General features: G+C 40.1%; 1 long non-coding RNA gene across 2 annotated transcripts in view; it reads left to right on the forward strand.

Moving 5' to 3' along the window:
* The window catches only part of LOC127064693 (uncharacterized), a 54,615-nt gene extending 34,279 nt beyond the window's left edge, over window positions 1–20,336 (forward strand). For both annotated transcript variants that reach the window (XR_007781773.1, XR_007781772.1), the window contains exons 2-3: window positions 14,650–14,765; window positions 15,446–20,336. This is a non-coding gene — a long non-coding RNA (uncharacterized LOC127064693). The remainder of the gene's footprint in view (window positions 1–14,649; window positions 14,766–15,445) is intronic.
* The last annotated feature ends 1,224 nt before the right edge of the window (window positions 20,337–21,560 follow it).

A 21,560-nucleotide genomic window follows, 5' to 3' on the forward strand; every position in this document is an offset into this window, starting at 1 on the left:
GTCACCCTGTATATAAAATATAGCGTCGACGTTTTTCGTGGTTGCCTCTCCTCCTCCCTTACCTCCTACCACCCATACCCGACTAAAAAAGAAACTTATCTGGAGTATTTTATCGCTTTCGAGTCGGTTGACCCTCAGCATAGTCTGAGGGCGAATGGCGAGAACAACGGAAAAGGCGGTTCATAGAACATCGTATACTTTACCGTCATTTACTTCGGTTTCTTGATGGCCCGAGGCAAGAGCGGCTACAGAAGCGGCATCTATTTTCAACCCTCTGTTTCTATCTCTCTTTTTCTCTTTACTTGGTATCCCTTTTCCGACGCCCTCTCTTTTTCTCTCTCTCTCTCTTTCTTTCAAAGTGTGTATATATGTATATATACATACATACATATATATCCACCTCTCGCTCTTTCTCTATCGCGGCGCTCTCTGCGTGCTCTCGCGAAAATCCTCGCGATAAATTATGCCGTGCAGGAGGGAAATAAATGACCCACCCTCTCTGGCCCTTCTCTCTCTTTCTCTCTCTCTCTCTCTCTCTCCCTCTCTTTACCTCAGCCACCCCCGAGCGTCCCGAACTTCAATCCCCAGTGTGCACGAATCCGTCCTCTTCCTCTTCTACCGTCGCCGCCACCATCCTCCTCCGTGGTCCTCCTCCGTCGACGGCAACCCATCGAGCTATCCTTTTCTCTTTCTCTCTCTTTTTCCCTCTCTCGCTCGTTCTCTCTCTCTCTCTCTCTCTTTCTCGCTTTCTCTCTCTCTCTCTCCATTTCGCCTTGCCCCTCACGTCGCCTTCTGCGGACCAACGAGCAAGCGGCGGTGGTACTGCGAGGAAAGCCGGCTTTAAAATTATAATGGCACGCGCAATTTTGATAACCGTCGTCCGAACCACCGTTAGCCACCGCCCAACCACCCACTTACCACCCTCTTTTTGATATTTCATCGTCCATGGACTTCTCGACAATGTCGTCATTGTTTTAGAAAAATTATTTCTTCGAAAAATTCGTATTACGATGGAAAGATTTCTTTTCTTTTCTCTCTTTCGTGAAATATTTTTTATTACGAACATAGCGCGGGAGATAGCGATTCCAAATCGAAGTTCGTATCTAGGCACGCGGAACGGTTCATCGATATTTTCAATAAAGTTGCGTGCAGTAGCACGTCGGTTTAATGAAAAATCAATGATGAAGGTCCTCACTGCTCGCTAGCTACGCGAAACGCGGTTGCATTTCTTTGTTAGCGAGACTGTGATAACGGCCGATGATTCTCCCTCTCTCTTTTTCTCTCTCTCTTTCCATCTTTTTCTCTTTTTCTCTTGTTTTTTCTTTTGTTTTCGTTTCGTTTCGTTAAATCATGATCGTATCAGATTTACTTTTCGGCTAATTTTATATCGACGATAGCGTCGATTCTATACAAACTGATATAAGACCAAAAAAATTAGTATAGTCAAGATTATTAGTACAACCAACATATATATTCTTTTAAATTTAGAAAGAGATAAATAAAAATGTAATGAACGAACGAATGGATTTAGAGTTATCTATCGCACTTTAAAAATGCTCGGATACTATCTTTCTTTATTTTTCTTTCTTTTTTTTTTCAGTTGTCATTTTTTTCCTTTGCGAAAGTTGAGGAATCCGTAAAAAAGTATGCCAACTTTCTTTCTCGTCTTTTCAGCAACTTCCTTATAGAAACACAACGTGGCTGTTAAAGCGATATTACGTCCGCGGGATATTAACGCGGTACGTTGCCAAACCCCTTTACCCCTTCGCCCTTAGCCACGGCCCAAGTCCACCCCACCGTTTTGCGTTTCCACCCTCTTCCTCTCTCGGTCGTTCGCGCGCGCGTCTCTTGCCCTCGCGGACTGGCTGTCCTTGCTGGAGCCCCCGCAGAGCCAAACAATGGCGTGACGTCGCCCACGAGAATGGCTATGCTTTTGTGCTCGGAAATTGTTTAAGCTTTTGTTATTTTGCGGCTTCTAAATCTCAGACGTCAAGCCACCGTTCTACGCCGTCTCGAAAGAGACCGAGACGTTTCCTGTCAAGTATCTACTTCGTCTTTCGCTTTTATACGTGAAACTGAACACTCTCAGATAGACGAGCACGTCTTACCTTTCACATTTTTCCTTGAAAGAAGTACGGTGTATCAGAAATAAAGATAGTAAATAAAGATAGAGAATCTCACAAATTTTTTCGTTATATTTTAACTTGCAAAGAGAAATTTTTTAGCATTTTTAAATAACTAAGTTTCTCTCGAAGGTATTAAGCAATTTATTTAGAGTAACTAAGGTGTTAGATACTTCTTATAAAAATTGTAATTAAAGTTTGCCAACCCCTTTTGGGAAAAATTCCCTTTTCTTTTTCTTTATACGCCAGCAGTTTGAAGTTTTTTTTTTGTTTTTTACGAAAAGTATCAAATTTTGTAATTTCTCTTTGCTGAAAAGAAGAATACGGATTCCAAATGTATGACGGACTTTGTTATATAACTTTTTCATTACGTTAAAAAGTTATTTGCGAAGAAGTTTGGAAATAGACAAAAAAAACTTGTTCTTGCCGATAAACGAAAGAATTCTGGTCTTATGTTAATGTTATCTCGTAGATTTTTGAAAGGGTTCGCAAGGTTTACATATTTCTCGTTCGCGGTCATAGCGCGCAGACGTTCCTACATATCTGAAATACCAGCTCGCGACTTCGCACCGTGCACGGTATGCGTGCAACAATGTTAGTAAATTCACGTACGCACGCGCGCGCACACATCTTCGGTGGTTAAATAATGAAATGAACACGACGGTCTCTGTTTATTTGAAAACGGACGTACACATAACCGTGCATTTATTTCATATTACAAAACTTTACTTGCAGGTTCATAATTAAAGTCGTTGCGTTTGACAAGGCTCTTTTAATAAAATTGTTTCAAGATGATGGAAAAACGAAAAGAATCGAAAGTAATCGTTCGACTGTTGTTCTACTCTAATCGGACGAATTCGATAAGAATGTTCGGCTATTTAATTTTATTAATTTCATCGAATTTTTCCATTTCATATTCCTTCTATCCTTTTCAATCAAGAAAAAATTTCGAAATGTCGTATTCTCTGGACGAAATCTCGATCGGATTTATGTCGGAAAAAGTTAACATTGTCTCGATAATTCCGTGCATTAAAAATACTCAACGAGGAGCAACAATTCATACTCGCAGGAACTGATATCAAACGTTATTCCTTTTTTCATTACTAACTAGCGAACTGTTTAACGTTCTCCGGCAAAGCGTCGGACGGGCACCCTCCCTGGTTTGCCACCCCCGCCGCCGCCACATCGTCCTTTTCCCCGTCGACCCTTTGCAACGGGTTGGTTGGAGAAGGCGGAGGGAGGAAGAGGAGGTGGTGGAGGAGGTGAAGAGGTAGAAATGGAGAAGGGAAAAGAGAGGTAGTGCGCGGACTTTTGGAGTGGTCTGTGCCCACCTATCGACCCTCTCGGCTTCTACTCTCTCTCTCTCTCTCTCTCTCTCTCTCTCTTTTCCTCTTTTTCTCTCTCTCTCTTTCTCTCTCTCTCTCTCTTTCTCGTTTTCCACTCCTCCTTCTCTTTCCTAGCCACCGACCGACCTTCGTGCGCACACAGAGGAAAAAAAGCACGTACCCAGTCGAGCGGGTGCGCGTGAGCTCTCTACAGAGAATTTGTAAAAGAGAGAAAGAGAGAGAGAGAGAGAGAGAGAGAGAGAGAAAGAGAGAAAGAGGAGAGTGAAAGAGAGAGAGGGAGACGCAAAACGAGTGCGCGCGCGAGCGCGCGAGCACACACGCAAGCATATCCTAATTTTAGTCGGCGTTTGGCGCAGCTGTGCCTGCCCACATGTATCGTGCGGGCTCGAAACTCCGAAATTTCGTGCAAATAGCACGGGAAGGAAGCCGTCCCTGATTAAACTGGTTATTTCCTAGGAAAAAAAGGGACGATGTACGACAAAATTTTTTTCAGGAAATCAGGTTATCAGTCAACGAATCGGCTGATTCAAATGATAACAATCTAAAGAATGAAAGGATTTGTTAAAACTTCCTTTTTTTCTTACTTTTTTAATAAATTCATTGATGAGACAAAAGGGTTCTTTCTTTCCGTCTCTCTTTGTTTTCGTTGATTTGTTTATATCTCGATGAAGGAGGTAGAAACGATAATTGGTATATAAAATAAATTGATCTCCGATGAAAAAAATGATAACTTACTTGGAAAAGATTAATCTGATACATGCGTATTATATCGATCAAAACGTGAAGAAATTGCTGAGGAAAAAATAATTTAATCTTTTTACGTGATTTTTTGAACAAAATGTTTAATGATGTATTTGGTATAAACCGCGAGAAATATCAGTAAATTAAGGATATCGAATTTACCAGGGATTCGTTTAATGGAATGATTAATGCTGTATTGTAACAAAATATTTTAATCCGTCATGATAATATATGGCGTGCCGCAAAAATGTGGGTTAGGAGGTATTGCTATTGCATCGAACCCATGAATGATACACTCTCTCCCCACATCGATGTTACCCTTTACAGTTCAGACGTATTGCCTATGCACGAAAACCATGATCGGTAGCTTCCCCCAAATTGACGTTTCGGTCACTCCCCGTATTGTGGCATACGCGAAAGAACTTTTTTGAAAAAAATGTTTTTCCGGTTATTTCGATATCTTATTTTCAAAGATTCCTTTGATAATGAAAAATGAAAACGTTCTTTTCAAAGAATAATCGGTTTAGAAGTGCTATTTTTATAATCCATTTTAATCAATAATTAGAAAGAGATTTAAAACAATAAACGTTACATGTAAAAAGAACAGTAAAGGATTGTTAGAATATTAGAAAATCAGTAGTAATCTCTAAACGATCGGATAGATGTTTTAATAAAGTCTCTATTTACGAAGACATATGAAAGCGATTGTGGCGATCGATTGGAAATAGTCTGAGGTGATGGTCACGTGGAAGAAATTCACACGTGGCAGTCGGTCAGGGCTGTGAAGTCGGGTGTTGTCGTTCGACAAAGGGGGATAGGTGCGATGGAAAACGAAAGAGCGATGATATCTGTTGGACAATCGTGTTGCACACCCACTGGTGAAGATAGAAGGAGAGGGAAAAAGTAAGAGAGAGGGAATAGGAGAAAAGGACGAGAGTGCAGTTTACCTATAACCCATAAATCGACCCCACTTTTCTATTAAGAGACGCACGATTGACTTGCGTTGTTTGGCTCTTCCTTCCCCCAATATTCGTCGATCTGCTCTTCTCTCTTTCTTTCTCTCTTTCTCTTTCTATCTGCCTATCCTTTTCATTTTTTCCCACTCTCTCCTAGCTGCAGCCGCTACTACAAGCGGTACCAACAGCAAACTCGAGCTCTCTCCCTACTTCTCTCGGGAGCTCAGCAACCGTCTCCACGACTGGAAATCACCCCACCACTGTCCACCACCGACGCCTGGTGTCCTCGTATCCTGCGCAAACCTCGTTGAATCCCCACCAAAAGTTGCTTCTCGCGTTTTTTCTTGGAGCTACGCAGCAAAGCCGACGCGACATCATTCACACACGAGCTTGCTACGTATATACATAGGTATATACATATACCGATCAGTTTCCAAGGTTTCCTCCTAATTACCGAAACCGTGGAAGCATGAGCCGATACAAAAGGCGGATACCTTGCTTACCGTTCATGGAGAAAGCGTTCATCCCTTTTTTTCTTTCTTTTTTTTATCATTAAACATTTCTCGTTTTAGATTTGTCTATTTTAAGAAAATGGGGTTAAGCAATTTAAACTCGATCAACTCGATTGTTTTCAATTATTTAGGAATTTATATTTCATTATCAATCGAGAAATTTATTGATAGCACATATCGTTTAGTACTACTCTACTACTGCATATTACTTTGTTCGATTTTTCGTGATGATGTTTATATAAGTCTAGGAGAGTAATATTGAATTTTTGTAACGTTGAAAAAACATGTACATATTCGTACACCTATAAAACTGTTTTTTGGACAATATTGATTGAATTATGTTTGAACTCGAACAAAAATCATACATTTAGGAACATTACAGAGTCCGACTAAATTTTGAAAATTAACAAACAATCAAGGAAAATAGTACAGAACGAAAAGCAAGCTATTCTATGGTTTTGAGGAAACACTTTAGCCACTTCTAACATTTTGATAATTCAGCCGATCCTTGTTTTCTTAACGTTTTGTATGTAGCTAACATCTACTCATTGCGAACAGAGAACATCGAGCATAATTACGTGCATGCGTTCTCATAATTATCGAGCATCGCGGATTAGCCCTTTAAATTTGATCGAATCGTACGTAAACAGGCGAGAGGAAGAGAGAAATAATACGAGCTTACGTGTGTCCGTAATACAGGAAGTTATGGACGTTTGTACGAAGCGGCTCAAATTGGTCTGCTCGCTAATAAACATAATTAAAGTGTAATCTTCGATATTGCGAGTTTTGATGTTATCCTTAGCGTTCTTCGAAACGGTACCTCATTCATTATGATACTTTTAATTCGTTCAGCGATTAAAAAAGAGCATGAGCATGTCAATCGTAATCTTTCAATTTTTTTGATACATATTATTATGACGACTACTTAGAAAAAAAAAGAATAGAAAAAGCGGTAAAAGGAAAATATTAAAATTCTAATTGTATTTTGATTGACATATTTGACTGATAAACGAGTAAATAGGAAACGTGAAAAATTGATCGTTACTTCGTGTAATACGAGTTAATCGATTCTTCAATGATGAGCACGAGTGTCTTGTCGTTCATTATTATCGCAAAGGCATAAATATTTCAACGAGCTATCGACTGTATTGGATTACCTATAGCGCCGCTAATCTCCGATATTCTCCACGCGCGGGAATACCTACAGGCGTCAAAGGAGGAACGATTAATCCATTATCGAGACAAGTATGGTATACTTAAAAAAAGAAAAAATCGTGTTAATATTACAGTCCGTGAAGGAATACCTCTTAATGAATAACGAAACGATCGATTAAATTTTGTTCGGTTAAATTAAAGTCATGTTAGGCAAAAGAAGAATCTGTAGATCTATCGTTTCTATATTTCGTTAACCAAGAATAAACACTTCGTTACACGCGCAACTTTAATGTACACACGTAGATGTCATGTTGTTCTATATAAAAAAAAAAAGAAATAAAAGGAAAAAAGAAACGAAGTAACGATTGGTCGAGTGGCTAGCAAAAAATAAAATATTGTGATCGATGACAAGGTCAGCAACGATTCACGAATAGCTGATCGGCTGCTAGTAGGAGGATCAGACGAAAGCTCAAACAAGACGCGTGCGTGCTATCGGTTAGGTAGATGCGATCCAAGGACATATATTTTGGCATAGATAGATCGCGTTGTGGACGTAGGATATGGCTGAGGGACCTCTTAAAATACACCCCTGGGATCGAGATGAGAGAAAGAGAGAGAGAGAGAGAGAGAGAGAGAGAGAAAGAGAAAGAGGAAGAGAGAGAGAGAGAGAAAGTTAGTGGAAGGTATATAAGAGAAAAAAAATTCCTACGTAGAAGGGAGGGAAAAGATCCACGAGTGAGTGAGAGAGATAGAAAGAGAAAGAGAAAGAAAGAGATAGATGGATAGAGAGAAAAGGGCGACGCCCTCGCGACGGATTTCGAACGCGGCCATTGCGCTGAGAGGGCGTGGCTGCGCAGACGCTTGAAAAGAAAAATCCTCGCTCGCGGGATGAAAAGCAGCGCGGCGCGCGTCGCGCCGTCCGATGCTCTCGACGCTACGAAAAAATCGGAGAGGGTGGTCTGGACGCTCGGGTAGGTGGTGAGAGAGGGTGCCTGGCTAAGAGAGAAACGAAAGAGGGAGGAAAATGCGCACGAGCGGTCAAAGAGGGCGCCTTTTCGCTCGACAGAGCGCGCACTTTTCGGGACGAGGCTTTATCCTCCTCTCTCTATCTCTCTCTCTCTCTCTCTCTCTTCCTCTCTATCTCTCTTTCTCTCTTCTTGCTTCCCTCCATTCTCCCTTTTCTACCTCTTCGTACCCCGAGCTGCCTCGCCGTCACGGTAACCACCACTGGCTCGATGGTTTCTATCTCTCTCTCTCTCTCTCTCTCTCTCTCTCTCTCTTTCTCTCTTTCTCTTTTCCCCTTCCTCTTTCACATTGCTAGGATGACGAGGAACGTGTACGTGCGAGCACTTATACGTGCGCAAGAGAAAATGAGAGAAAGCCATGTGCGTGGATGAGAGAAAGGGAGAGAGGGAGAGAGAGAGAGGGAGAGAGGAAGAGCAAGCATCAAAATTATTTTCCAACGGGTAACACTGCAGCGCCTCGCGGTACCAGCCGAAATTTCAGCCCTTTAATTTCAGATGGTATGATAATTCGCAACGATATTTCACGCGAGTCTGGAAGCAGGCTCAACGTGGGTTTTATTGCGGCCGTCCCGAGGGCTGAAAACGCAAAAATTTCACGGAATTGCCGAAAGAGATCGGCGAGTAAACGGGGAATAGACGTATAGATGGTCTATGGGAAAATGCTCGTTAATTAAGCTAGATAAAATTTTGAATAAGGGTAGGCTATGTTAGTTCGCATACATTCGGAATTGAATGATTCGGAACGCGTTGCCTTGAATCAGAGTCTATTCTGAAAGAGAACCCTCTGAGAGATAGCCCTTCGTTCTCGCGTTTGATCTAACATTACAGGAGGAAAGCATACTATCCACCGTTTGGCCTCTCGAAGAATTAACGAATAATCTATTGTCCTTTCCCCTTTTATCTCGTTTCTGTTGTTAATTATTCTATTCGATTCTTTCTTTAAACGTACTTTCCTCCCTGTTTATTTCTATTATAAAAAATTCAAAGGATTATATTATTAGTTATTTACGTTTATAAAATTTTCGTATGTATTACGCGTGGAGTTACAGAAAAATCTTTAATGCGTTCGTTGTTTTTTTTTTGTGATTTACCCCACCACGATATCGTACTATTCCGTGTAACAATCGGATCACGCGAAATCCACATACAAACGGGATTTTATCAAAATTATGAAAATAGTTCGTAACTGGAGATTACATTCCTCTGTGTTTCCATATTTTATGTTTGCATCGTTTTGTTTCAACGAAATTTCGTTTCTTTTTCTAACAAACATAAGCTTTCGTTCCCTTGTCTGATTAACGAAATTATAATGATTTTGAATAAGATTGATGAAAAATTCTAAAAGGTCGTTCAAATACTTCGAATCTTATGATTCTGGTAAAGGATCGATCAATCGGTCACAGAGAGTTTCCTCGATGTCTGATCGCTAACGCGCTTGGATGAGGGTGAAAACGGGCTAAATATTCTTGTCTGCTACGGCATTCACGGTAGGAAAGAGGAGAAACGTTCGCGTGGGAGGAGAGGGTGGACTATCCAGAAATTTTATCCCCTGGACAGTGCAAAGCGACGCAATTTCGTTTCGGACGGTGTATGGAAGGGGCAGAGGGGGAAGAGGAAAAGAGACAAGGGTAGTCGAAACGACAGGGGAGAGGCGGCAATTTTTTAAAATTAAGGCTGTTAAACCTAATCTCCAGGTGTGCCGGCGCACGCGCTGTAGAAATCGTAAAAACTCTGCTGTTTCCAACCCCGCGTTTCTCGCCCTCATTCTCTCTTTCTCTCTCTCTCTCTCTCTCCCTTTCTCTTTTCGTACTCCCACTACACCCTCCAAAGCCCTCGGCGTCTCTTCGTTCCGTACTTTCGTCCGCTTGGTGACGCCGCCTACGGTGTCCCTGACGTCCCTCGACGGTTGTTAAATTGCCGCACGAAACGTTCTTAATGTCCGCGGCGGTAGTCTGAGTCTTTTTCTCTACATTTCCTCCTCCCTAGCAACCTTTCAAGCCTCCACACCCTTCTCCTCCCCTACCTTGTAGGACGACTCTCTTGCTCACTTTTCTTCTCTTTTCCTTTTCCGGATTCTGTTTTCTGTGGAATCGATTTTCTTTTATATCCCTGCCGGGAGGCTCTTCTGGTTCTCGCGTAAACGAGCACGATGGTAGTCGAAACGCCATCGTCGCCATCGTGAGAACCTAGCGTGAAAGAAAGAGATAGAAAGCGAGATGCGATGAACGTAGGATTACGAGCGGCTGTGGTACGATAAACGTCCGAATTATGTCGGTTATCAGCTATGAAGCGTGATTCTCGCGATTGTACGAGTACGAAACATATGTATATATGGTAGATATTCAACGACAGTAACATCTTTGGTAGATTGTAAAGTTTTGCCGTTTATCGCACTCCTGTGCGATTTTACGTGAATAAGACAATTTTGGTTTACAGCATTTGCCCATTATTTTTTTCATACCGAAAATTCTGCCTATCTTTGAAATCATATTTTAAGATCGTATAGAGATTTTTACAGAAAAAAATTAAATATTAGAGTAGGACAAATGATTTGTGTTACATAGAAAATGAATGTTTGAAACGCTTGTTTATTTGCATCACGCGTGTTATCAGAACAAAATTCAAAAAGCAAGAGCTTCAAATGTTTCCTCGAAGTATTTCATTGTACAAAATAAAATAAATTCAAAAGTATCGGAAACAAAGAAAGAAAAAGAATGAGAAAGAATAAAAAAAAAAAGAAAAGAAAGAAAAAGAAAAAGAAAAAAAGAAAAAGAAAAAAGAAAAAGAAAAAGAAAAAAGAAAAAGAAAAGAAAAAAGAAAAGAAAAAAAGAAAAGAAAGAAAAAGAAAAGAAAGAAAAAGAAAAATTCTGACGGCAATATCGAAATCTCCCGGTTAATCGCGTTCAAAAGGGGTTGAAAAGGGCGAACGAAGCGCCGCGCGACGGTGGCCTTATTCGGGGATTTTCCGGTCTCAGCCGGTAGGGTAGAGCGCGACAAGCGTTTTCTCTTAAGAGAACTGTTACCGACGTCGTCCGGCGGATGCCTAGATACGGCCATCTTGGAAAAACAAAAGCGTCGCAGCGACGTAGGAAAAACAAAATGAAGGCGCTTGCGCCGCCGCTTCGGTATTGAGCGAGGCCGCCGGCGCCTTTTTGCATTTTAACCCTCTCCATTCCACCCCCTGTCGTCTTCCCACCATCGTTCGGCTAGCCCCACCACAGCGTCGAACAGCCAAGCTATGATGTGCCCCTTCGCCATCGGCCTCCCTCGTCGTTCTCGTGATCGCCGACTCTCCTCTTCCTCTTCCTCTCTTTCTCTTCCTCTTCCTCCTCTTCTTCCTGCTGCCACCGTTTTCTCCACCCTGCAGCCGATCTCTACCGCTACGTCGATCGTTCCGAGCGTCGGCTTTTTTTGCTTTCTAACGCGTTTTTAAACGAACGAAAAAATAAATCTCGTTTACCCGTTCGATTATGTCTTCGAGTAATTAATAACGATGATTGTTCCTACGTCTAATTATTCCCTTGAGGTATCTACATCATTTATCCTGTTTGTTTTCTTTATTATTTTACCTATTTTCGACGTTTCTTCGAGGTTGTACAGACGTTTCTTCCAAATCGATTATCCTTTCTTAAACAAAGAAGGGAGAATATTTGTCTTAAGGGAGAGCCGACATTGCCTGGGGTAGCAACTTCTGGCTTTCCTAGTGTCCATAGTAACGTGGCGCCCTCTTTTTTTGAGCGACAGTACAGGTTCTCTTAATAAATCGATTAAACGTAGTAGACGTTTGATTTTATATTCCTTTCGTTCACGATTCCCTTTGTTATTGATTGATCGTGGGATCTAATTGAAAAAGAAAATTAATGATAAATTATTTTCTACTTGTTTCCACGTTATTTTCACTAAAATATTAATTATATTAAAAAAGAGATCATACGAAAGATAATATTTTGCGAGACTGAAGCGAAGTTAGAAAAGAGCAAGCTCGGTTTTCTAAGAAAAAATTGAGGAATGCAGCTCGGAAGGCAAGAGAGTAATATGTGCTTTATAATGCGCGCCTGAGAAAAAGGAATAAAAACTGAGGAAATGTTTTCGCAAGCGTGTAGTACCCGCGGGGGTGGCAAGCCAGCGGTCTCTCTTAATAATCTCACATTCTTAAGCACGTTGACTTAATTTACATTTTAACCGTTTTGCCAGGAAAAAGGACGGAAAAGAGGAAAAGAAAAAAAGAAAGCAAAAAATTCCGTCCTTTCCAGAGACGCCTTAAGTCTCTGTGCCTACGATTATTTTTTTTCTTGCCTCCGACGTTTTCTTTCATGCCAAGAGATCGTGGTTTTTTATTTCTTATGATGCAAAAATGCTTCCCTAGACGTTACAGAATGCAAATCTTCCATCTACACCGACCGGTTTTCGAAACGATTATATAAAATAAGATTACACAATTATCTTTTCTTTTTCTTTCAAGAGTATCTTGAAACACTTTAAATAATGAATAATTGATAATCCTTTGTCGCGTGTGCGCGTGTATTATATTGAAAAAATTATAATCGATAATCAAATTAAACGTTACAAGATTTAAAAATAATATTTTATTCCGAAATTGATAATCGTGTAACACCAGAGAAAAATTATTTATCGAATAATATTAAGTATAAAACGGTAGAATTCTCTTTTAAAATTTAATAACTCATAATTTATGTAGCTACGCTCAACGTCTCAAAAAGTCTTCAAAATGATCTTTCTTAATATTCTTTCACGAGCTGCTGCGTCCCCCATCGAGTGCGCATTTATTAAGGCTTCTTATCCTCCTTCCCCCATGTCGATCCACACATGCTTGTAGGTTGGCGCGCTTATGGTCGTGTGTGTACATGTGTGCGTTCATCCCCACCATACTCCGTATTCCCCACTCTAGATCCTTCCCTAGCTCTTTCATAGAATACAGTGGTGGGGTAGCGCGATTAGATGCTGGAGGGAGGTTAGATGAAAGTTTAGATAAAATCCAGGGTGCGTCAACCAACGTTGGAAGCACTCTTGCATCAGAACGAAACGTAGTCTTAGAAAATCATTTTATCGTTAATGAAAAAAAAAAAAAGATTATTTTCTAACATCTATCATATTGATTATTTCTCTTTCGTTGAATTTATTAGTCATTAACTCAGAAAACATCATCCATATAATACGAACGCGTTCGGATTAAATGATAATGTATCATTTAATAATCACGTAATATTACACGCGCATAATCAATCTAATAAATTTAATTGTATTTTACCTATAATGCACGTACAATATCGGCGGTAGCGTGAATTAATTCGTATAATCGTAGAATTATTAGTACCAGAGAAGAATCGTATATTAACGGGAAGTGAATCGTACGAGGAAAATTTTCCTGGCTGAAATCGGTGAACGTCGAAGAGATCAAAATCGTATCGCCGAATTCGATATAGCAAATTTGTGCCAATAAATATAGATTATCACTCTTGCGAGAATATCTTTTGAAGAATAGTTCGAGATTTTTGTGCCTTTCACAATCAGATCCGGAGTATCGAATTTTTTGGAGTGAAAAAAATTTTTCTCTTCCGAACTAGCCGACAGAAACAGACAGAAAGAAAGAGAGAAAGAGAGAAAGAGAAAGAGAGAGAAAAAGAGAAATGGCAGGAGCGTTGCAGTCTGTCGGCTGCGCCGACGTTGCATCGCGCATTATTTAATGGACGGTTTTTCGCTTTGTTCGGCCGACTCATTAACCACGGGGCCTCCCGATTGTACTTTGCGTCGGTTCTCCGTTGCAGCAGCAGTGGTGAACCGACGCCCGGTCGTCGCAGCAGCGTGTGCGCGCGCGTTCATTCGTGACAGAGAAAGAGAGAGGGTTTGAGGGGTGCAGTCGCGTCGTTGCATAATGAACAGGACGCGTTGCCTCTCTTTTTCTCTCTCTCTCACTTCTCCGTTCCTTTTTTTCCTCTTCTTCGTCTCTCTCGTCAACCCCTTTGGCTCTCTTTCTCGTTGACGACTCTTCTCTCGTTCTCTATCTCTTTCTCTTTCTCTCTCTCTCTTTCTCTCTTCTTCTCTCTCAACTCTTTTATCTCGCTCATCAACCCATTATTCCTCCGTATTACGTTACGTCGCTATGTCGCTTTTCGGTGTGAGCGAGCTATTCGCGTTTCCTGTCTCTCTTTCTTTCTCTTTCTCTCTCACTCTCTTTTGCGAATGTATATGAGAGAGAAAAAGAGAAAGAGAGAGAGAGAGAGCAAACGTCGAGAGTCAGCCTCCGACCCTCTTCGATCCTATCGTCCTTTCGTTTTTGATGCTTCCGCAAAAGAGAGAAATGCGTTTTGCCTGAGGATGACGACAACGACAACGACAACGGCGACGGCAGCGGCGACGACGACGACGACGGTGACGACGACGACGACGACGACGATGATGACGACTGCAACGAACGAGTTTGAATCACCATGCGAATGCGAACGTCCATGTAAAAGCGGCGTACCAGCTCGCGGAAAATCTGATTTTCTTTTGGCTCGTTGCGATAAAAACGTGCGTTGACTCCGGTTTGTTTCGTTTCGTTCGTACCAACTCTCTATCGCTCTGTCCCTCTTTCTCTTTAATTCACTGTCTTCTGTATGTTTTCTCTTTATGCGAAAACTTTGATATCTATTTTGTTTACAGGCGAGGTCGCAAATTAGAATGAGATGTACGCGAGAAAGTCATCTTATCGTCCAACATCTTTTTTACTTTGCATCTCGCGGGACCAATAAGCTTCTCGATTCTCCGAGTTTTTCTTTGATATTTTTCAGATTGCTGGAATTCGGAGTGGACTTTTCCTTCGTCACGAGACGGACGAACTTTAATATGTTTATAAAATTCACATTTATAGATCGAAGATGTTATTTAAAGATTCGACCAAATATCGGTAAGTATATTTTCATTGGTTTTCACATTTACCGTTTTTTATCTTATGAATGGATTCGGAAGAAACGAGTTTTCATTAGATACCCAAGAGAAAATCGGCCAATGAAGAATTCCACGATGAATGATAAAGTCTTGTCTCTATGGAGTTCAGATAACTTCATATAAATCTCATTGGCAGGCGGGCGCAGGACTGTAATATTTTTATCTAGCTCTCTTTGTTCTTAATTATTTCATTACCCCATCCTCTCGTGGTTCAATTCCGATTTAGTTCTTTGATATTGCAAAAACGGTAGTATTCTATCGATCTCTTTCAGTTGTACGGTTACTTTGCTTTGCTCGTCTCACATAAATGTCCAAAACGAACAGTATTTACTCTTTCTTTCTCGCTTTATGGAGAAATATATTTGTCGTAATCAGATTAAATACACTATTGATTATCGAAATTTTATCTATATAGTTATACGCACGGAAAAGCGTACGATGTATCGTGATTTTAACGAAGACAAGCAAGTATTCATCGTGATCCCGTATCATATAGAAAGTTAATTATTTATAAACGGAAACGTGATCCATATCAATGCGCTCTATATAACAATGGACCTACCATTCGTATTCTCAAAAGAACAATTAACGAGAGAAAAGATATCTCTAATAAGCCGCATTTATGCTGACTATTTTCAGACTCAAGGAAGGAGTGTACGACTGGAAACTATGTAAAAAGTTCGACAGGTTGGCCGGTAGAAAACCGCAGCGATCGGTGTTAGTCGGGTTTCCAAGAGTTGCTACGGTCGAATTTGGAAAGAGGACTACGATGAAAATGGAACGCAACTTTACAACATGGACAGACACGTACAGGCGTGACAGGGTGCTGCCCTCTGCGGGCTAAAATTAGAGGGTGCTGTCCGAAGTTCTCCGCTACACGTTTGCATTTCCTATGCACTATTTCCCACGTGTGGGTGCGTACAGTCCAGTACGAAAGCTGGATACCTCACCGCAAACGAGATACACACGTTGCGGATTCACGGACTCGCTGATGCAATATTTCTATCAGTTTACCGTGCCGGAATATGAAACAAAAAAAAAAGGAAGACTGGACCGCGTGGTTGAGTGGCGAGAGAGTGAGAGAAAGAGAAAAAACGATAGGGTGGGTAAGAGATGGCTGATAGAGAGGGAGGAAAAAAATGCTTTCGGCTTTCTACGCTCGCCCAAATATTTTCGTTTTGTTCTACGCGCTCCTGGCGCTTTTCAAAATCGATCTTCCATTATCGTCCGATTCTCCTCTATAGGTCCGCTGTAACCGAAATTGAAAGTTTACGCGGTATATCCCCCTCCCCACGTTTATTTATCGTATATGAACTCATTTTGTAGTCTATCACTATTTTCGTCTTAGTATTTACTTATCTACTTAGATTAGATCGATGACGTGCAAGATGTATTTATTTGCACATACGAAACATTTATATCAACGAGCATCGTCAATTATGAGAAGAAATATCAAAGAAGGAAAGATTAATTGATCGATTCAAAATGACCTTTGCAAGGAACAGGACTAAATATATCGTTCAATGTTTTTCAACCCCGAAGACGTTTCGCGGTCAGCCTATTGAGAAATTTTTACCTCCTGGGCATCGCGACTCTAATTATTCTTTCTTTGACCTTATATAAAAAAGAGTCGATCAAAGATAAAACTTTTACACAAGAAAAAGAAATCTCTGTCTCTAAGGGACTTTTGCGAAGGACTGTATCCGTGTATCCGGTGTACCCTCTCCAGAGGCATTAGACGCAGTGTATCGGCGGCCGTGCTCGTGCGCGAGTATTAGACACCATGCCCACAGCTCATTTGCCAACTCCGGCAAATTTACCAAATTTAAATGCAAAATCGGCCGGTGCTCCGTCGCTTCGTGAGCGCCTGGCTGAGAGCGAGATAGAAAGAGAAAGAGATAGAGATGGCGAAGGAGAAAGAGGGGAATATAGAAGAGGTGGATGGATCGAGCAAGAGAGAGAAAGAGATGAAAATAGAGAGAGAGCTAAAGGGAATAGGAACGGTAGACCGAGAGGGTAGTGGCCGCTGTTGGAATAGGATGGACGGATAGCGAACGAGCGTGAATCTGTAAGAGAGAAAGAGAGGTAGAGAGGGAGAGAGAGCAAGAGAGAGAAAGAGAGAGATAAAGAGAGAGAGAGAGAGAGAGGGTGGACAGAATATAGATGGATAGAGGCGCGATAGTGGAGCGTGCGCGGGAGAATGAGAGGTAGAAACTCGTCGGTAGTAGGAAACTCAAATGGTCGCAATGGTGCAGTATAGTAGTCGGCTGGTTGTCAGAAGCAGCGTGCGATTGGTTCACCGGGTATGCCTGGCCTTTCTACCTTTCCTACGTCGTTCCTGCCTCGTTCCTCTCACTTCCGTCTCCCTTTTCTCATTTCAGATAACTCGCGCGAGTCCTTTTGGCTATTTGCTTTCGTTCTTCACGATGGCTTTTTTATCAGCTGATTTTTCTATTTCTTTCGAATTCTATCGACTTTTCTCAGATACTTTATAGACATTTAGAATCTAATGAATATAGTATCAGCTGTTAAATCACTATATCTCGATCGTCTGCTTACGAAGAGAAACGATAAAGCGACAACAACAGGATAGCGAGTTTGTTAGGCCTGTTAGATTTCGTACCATGTGACGGGTTTAGTTGAATTTTTCTTAGAGAACGTTAACATGTTATGGAAATTATGTCTCTTTAAATAAAAACAACAAAAACATATAAAGAGAGATGAAAATATATAGATATCCTATATTCGAAAGATTAAAAAAAAAAAAACGGTGAATGGCTATTTATTATTTCAGAACGGTGAATGTAATGAGAGAATGAAAAAAATTGTTAACCGATAAAATACAGTTAGCACTATCTCGACTGATCTTTTCCAAAAACTTTTCGTATCGTTTCTCCTTTTATGTAAACCACGAACATTGCCAAAGGGTTAGCAATTATTATTCTCCATGCACTTCTCGCCGTTTTGTTGTTCATTGGCTCGACCGTTTATTATTCATCGTTCGTCATATAGAGGTGCACGTTACATACTGTGCGACGTAACGACGTGGCCCGGGATACATGTCGTGTGCCCCGCGTTGTTTTACACAATGTTACAACCGGCTGACGTACTACCGGCCGGGGCATAAAGGCGTGTAAGAGAAGGACAGAGCGAGGGCCGCATGTTCAGGGCTGCGTTAAAACGACGAACTTGTTTCACCGAATGTAGAATTATGCTACGTTTGTTTCGGATCTTTCATAAAAATGGACTTTGAGGAAGGTATTCTTTCTTGTAAATTTCATTATCGTGTGTTATTATTACGATACTTCAATTATGTAATAGAAAATTATCTTAAGCTGTAGAATAAGGAAAAGGATACATACGTTAAATACAAGATGTAAAAAATAATGAAAATGTATCTTGTGATACTATGTAACAAGAGAGAAAAAGTCTTAAACAGGTAAAGTTTGATATTAATAGAGGAAATCCGGCGTGCCGTGCTGCGGTAAATATATCTCGGTTCTTCTTCATGCTTTCTCGTTCCACCGCGGTAATTTTTAATCCTAGAGAAATTTATGAAACAGTCCGTATTTCATTATACGCCGTAATAAAGATGTAGATAGATAATCATGGAAGTCCTTAATTAAAATCATTACTTTCGTTGGTAAAAGTTTGAGACGCGTGGGACTCTTTTTGGTCGTGTTCTTGTTCACGTGTCTCGTGACATAGAGATTTTATTTTTGAAGAATCGTTTAGAAAAATGATCATTACAAAAAAAGGATTAAAATCGAAGTATCGACGATGTTCACGATCTTGCGAAGATGTAAAAAAACTACGAACTATCGTAAATATTTTACAAAGAAATCTCTCTTTACATTATGTATTCGCATTTGGTAATAGCCCTAAGCAAGAATGAAATATGTATGATTACACACATTTCAATATAATTACAATACATTATAATATCCGGTGCAGTCTTCAATTATTCTATGCAAATTCCAAATATGTATATCTAAGAGACTTTTAAAATCGAATGAATGTATTTCGAGATAATATATGAAAGATTCAAAAGAAATATATATATATATAATATATACTTATAGATATAAAGAAGAACAGAGAGGGATGTATAAAAAGAAATTAATAAGCGAAAATGCATAGACAGTAATGAAAATATAATAGTCTACGTTCCCTTTAATATCGAAATTTTGCGAGTTGGATAAAGCTTCCTCGTTTCGGTGATAATTTCGACCGATCAGTAAGGATAGCGTCGCGTTTTGCGTTTCGCACATGTATTTTCTCTTTACTGTTAGCACCTAACAAAAAACTCACGATTGCATGTCACCATGCGTGTGTCCATAAAATAATCGACAAAATAATGGATCGGGTACGTCGACCACTGATTTTATTGCATAAAGAATGTTATTATCCTTTACAATATTCATCATGTTTTTCAGACGCGTACGAATTGCGTTTTTATAATTATCGCGAATGGAACCGTGCGTTAACGCGAGGTATTCGAGTGCGCGAGAGCACACGCGCATGAGTGCTAATGAAACCGATGAAACATTGCACTGTTATACTCATCGAATTCAGATTGACGCAGAGAACGCGAAAGATCTTGCTTGTTACGAGATATAGATTATATTTAAGGCTTAGACGTGTGTGAAGCATATTGAATAGCAGGAAAGAGAACGACTCTGCGTATCGATCGCAAGTTTATTTTGATTATATAAGTTTTCTTCTTTTTTATATATATTGGCGAAACAAATTTTGTAGCTTTGTATACTATATACGAGAAAAGGTTGCTTGTATGTTTTTCTTTGCGTTTCATTGTTATTTTATCTAAATATACTTATTCTTTGTGACTTTAGTTTAATGAGAAGCAATATCTAATATTCTTTAATATGCTGTAAAAATACGAAGTAGATCAAATTAATGTTATTTTATTCATCTTTCTTTTTCTTTCTTATTATTATATTCGTTATTATTTCTTCGACCAACATTTTGTGAACCGAAAACGACACGTGTCATGATGTAACATATGCCTTTTGCTTGTGTTAGATACACGTATAGAAAGAGCTCGAGAAATGGCGGAAAAGAGGAATTTTGTGAAAAAGGGAGGCCGAGAGACTTGAACCATTTATATTCGACCCTCTTAAAATGCGTGGGAATGCGGGCATCATTAACGTTCCTCCCCTTAAGCGTTCCTCACTATTCCTCTTCCTCTCTCTTTCGCTCTCTTTCTCTCTGTGTCTTATGGTTGATGCACGCTCTCCTCGAGCTTTATTAACCAGTTGCGGTGGCCGAGCTCGCGCTATCCAATAAGCTTGTGGCTCGTCTATCGTATCTTTTTTAGCGTTTTACAACAAACACGCCTGGTGTTTTTACATATCGGTTTGCGAAAAATATCTGTAATGCGATAATTTTCTTCCCTTAGAAAATAATTAAGACAAACGAACGATAGATCGAATTTGTCAGAAATTTTTATATTCTTATTTTGCTAAAAATATGTATCAAAAGACAATAAATAACTATGTATCAAAAATAACAATAAAATCTTTTTCTTCGTATCGTGTTTTATTTTCTATGCGTAACGAATATGCAGAATTTAACGATCTCAAAGCGAGAACTCGTTTGAATAGACGGTTTTATAACGAATCCGCAGAGAAGATACCGGAATTATTTTTCGAACGGATGTTTTTGACAAAACAAGTTTCTTGATGGACCACCACGAGGGGGGTAAGACTCGTTTCGATATAAGCAAACGGGTTTCTCGCGTGAAGAAGTAACGTTGGACCACCAGGAGGGATGCTGTGTTTCGCGTTGATGCATGATAATGCCCACAGAAAGAAGAGAGGAGAGAGAGAGAGAGAGAGAGAGAGAGAGAGAGAGAGAGAGAGGGGAATGATCGTGGTGGTCCAGTTTTTCGGAAGGAACTAAAAGATGAACCAGAAGGACCGGTGTAGACCCCACCTGGACCGAAAGACCCCCAGCCGTCATTCAAGTTTCCATCCGTTACCGTTTGGGTCTCTTTGATATTCAGATTCGTTCGTGTTTCATGAGATCGCAAGGATCTTCTAGTGGCATCGGCTTTGATATATTTTTTGAAACGTCAGTTCCGTCGCGGTCGTTTTCGCGTCCGCTTCGTCGTGCCGCGAGCTAAACAGACAAAACGATACGACTTCTCTGATAAAAGCGTGCGAAAAGCACGAGATTTACTCGTTTCCTTTGACCATCCAGACTACAGCTACGTCATACTGATACGCATCCTGGAACGCACAAAATAAAAGATAAGTCGATTGAGATCATTTTTGTGATTTTTTTATTTAATTTATTATTAAAATTATAGGTATATTATCGATGTATTTGTTTGTCTTATATTTTGAAATTGATATCGCGTTATGATCAGGTTTAATATTATATTATATCAAAGAGCCACTAAATTTGTAAAATAATTATGCTTTCAAAGAATTAGTATTTCTTCTGTTCACTACGATCGAAAATATGTTCCGTAATGTAAACTCCATAACAACGTGTAGTTGGTCTGCTTGCTAATCTCGTCAACCTACGAATCCGATTATCCGTGAAATTTTGTCTACGACGTTAAACGTTATATATACGATCACATATAACGAAGGTTACCTTCAGGGCGAATCGATAAAGGTCGGCCGTCAGTATTGGTGTCTATAAAATGAAAAAAAAAGAAAATAGAAAAAAGAATGATGACAAGCTCTTAGAGGACGATGGACGGGCAGCATCCCGCTAATAATCG

The sequence above is a fragment of the Vespula vulgaris genome, chromosome 6 (genome assembly GCF_905475345.1).
Source record: "Vespula vulgaris chromosome 6, iyVesVulg1.1, whole genome shotgun sequence".
NCBI lineage: Eukaryota > Metazoa > Arthropoda > Insecta > Hymenoptera > Vespidae > Vespula > Vespula vulgaris.